Source organism: Euprymna scolopes, chromosome 28 (genome assembly GCF_053919585.1).
Source record: "Euprymna scolopes isolate OS-2025 chromosome 28, ASM5391958v1, whole genome shotgun sequence".
In the NCBI taxonomy this organism is placed as follows: Eukaryota; Metazoa; Mollusca; class Cephalopoda; order Sepiida; family Sepiolidae; genus Euprymna; species Euprymna scolopes.
Genome location: NC_136509.1, coordinates 37675847 through 37677658, shown reverse-complemented (window position 1 = coordinate 37677658; position 1812 = coordinate 37675847). Strand labels below are relative to the sequence as shown.

General features: G+C 34.3%; 1 pseudogene; it reads left to right on the top strand.

The window, feature by feature from the left end:
- Positions 1 to 556: 556 nt before the first annotated feature.
- Positions 557 to 683, top strand: LOC145249867 (U2 spliceosomal RNA; annotated as a pseudogene).
- Positions 684 to 1812: the final 1129 nt, after the last annotated feature.

Sequence of the window (1812 nt, the reverse complement as noted above, 5' to 3'; positions counted from 1 at the left end):
ACTGTCGAGAGGTTGGCCCCGAAACAATGCGTATTCTCTCCTGAGGACCTGACATTATCTTTAAACCGAATTATAATATTCTATAATCAAAATAACCTACAACTAATTTACGAATGGGATAACTACAAAATGAATGTAACAAATCTATCCATATTTTTACCATGAATATCCGGCACTAACTGGAAGGATACATTTGAAAACAGTTGTTAATTACGTGCAAGCGACTCTATAAGTCACTCCGTCGGTCGGTCGGTCTGTCCGTAACACTTTTGTGCTTGGCCTTTTTGGTTAAGATCAAAGGTCTGTTGTTAATAGATGCTGTTCTTAGCTTTTTAAGATCAATGTGTACTATCTGTTCCGGCAGATACTGCAAGCAAAGACCATATGTGGGGCAACCCCACATATAAGACCTTGGTCAATGTAGGGCCATCCCTTCATACCAATTGTCATTATCCAGCTCCCCTACTCCCCGGGGAGTTGGTCCCCATTTCCTCTTCACTCCTCACATTAAAAATCGGCCTTGTGCCTAATTTGCTCGGTGGGGGAGCAAATAAATACCTTTTTCTTGGCCTTTTGGCCAAGATCAAAGTGTAGTATCTCTTCTTACTACATGCTGTACTTATTGTGATATAAAGTGGGGGATCACTTTTCTGTATTAATTTAATGTAAAATGATCACCCACTTTACAACCAGTCAGTCTCATAGCCATTCAAGTCATTCTCCAGATCATTGAAGTTGTTTTTGAAGGATTCCACTTATTTTTTAAGCATTCAAGTCATTCTTAAGGTAATTCAATTCATCCTTAAGTTCATTAAAGTCATTCTAAGTCATTTACTTTTTATTTATTTCAGTCATTTCAGCCCATTTTTCGGTCATCTTAGTTTATCTTTAAGAATTTCATATCAATCCTTACATTCACGCATTCATTCATTCATTACACGAGAGCGCGCGACTAATGGCTATCGGCCTTGTTTGAATGAAACCCATTGAACAGACGTCGAGCATTTTGTTTCTTCCTTCCCATTTTAAATTCATATCCTCGGATTTTTAAAAATCTTTTTATTATCATATTCATATTTTATATATGATAGATATATAAAATATGAACATATATTTGCATATGTGTTGGTATATATGTGTATTAAATTAAATTCGTTTATACAAACAAACGGCTACATATGTGCATACATGTTTCTGTAATTTCCCGATTCAGAGAAATCATGTCATCAGGCCAAGGATATCGTCATATATATATATATATATATATATATATATATATATATATATATATATATATATATATATATATATGGCATGATTTCTCTGTATCGTCCTGAAGAGTCCTAGAGTGAATGAAACACGGAATATTCAGTGTAGCTTAATCGCCATATATATTTTATAAATTACTAACTAGCTCTACCTACGTATTGAGCACTTTTGAAGTAAATATTTAAAGTTTACGCATAAATCTATACTTCCGTATATTCATTTTATGTGAGTAACTGAAGTAGTTATATATATGCATTAGTATATACATGATGTAAACGATAAATTATATTGGTTGTTTGAGATCTCAAACTGTAAACCTTGTTAAATAAGAGGCAGTAAAAGGTTGGTGTATGTTTATTTAAATACAAATACAAACATTTTATTCTATGCGTCCACCCCTTGCGTTCACAACTTGCTGAATGCCAGCCCTAAAACATGATAGGCCTTGACAATATCTTTCTTTATAGTGCAGAATGCTCGCCTTATGGAGGTTTCAAGGAAGCCACAGTTATGGAGGGCGAGCATTAGAGACTTTCTCAACAT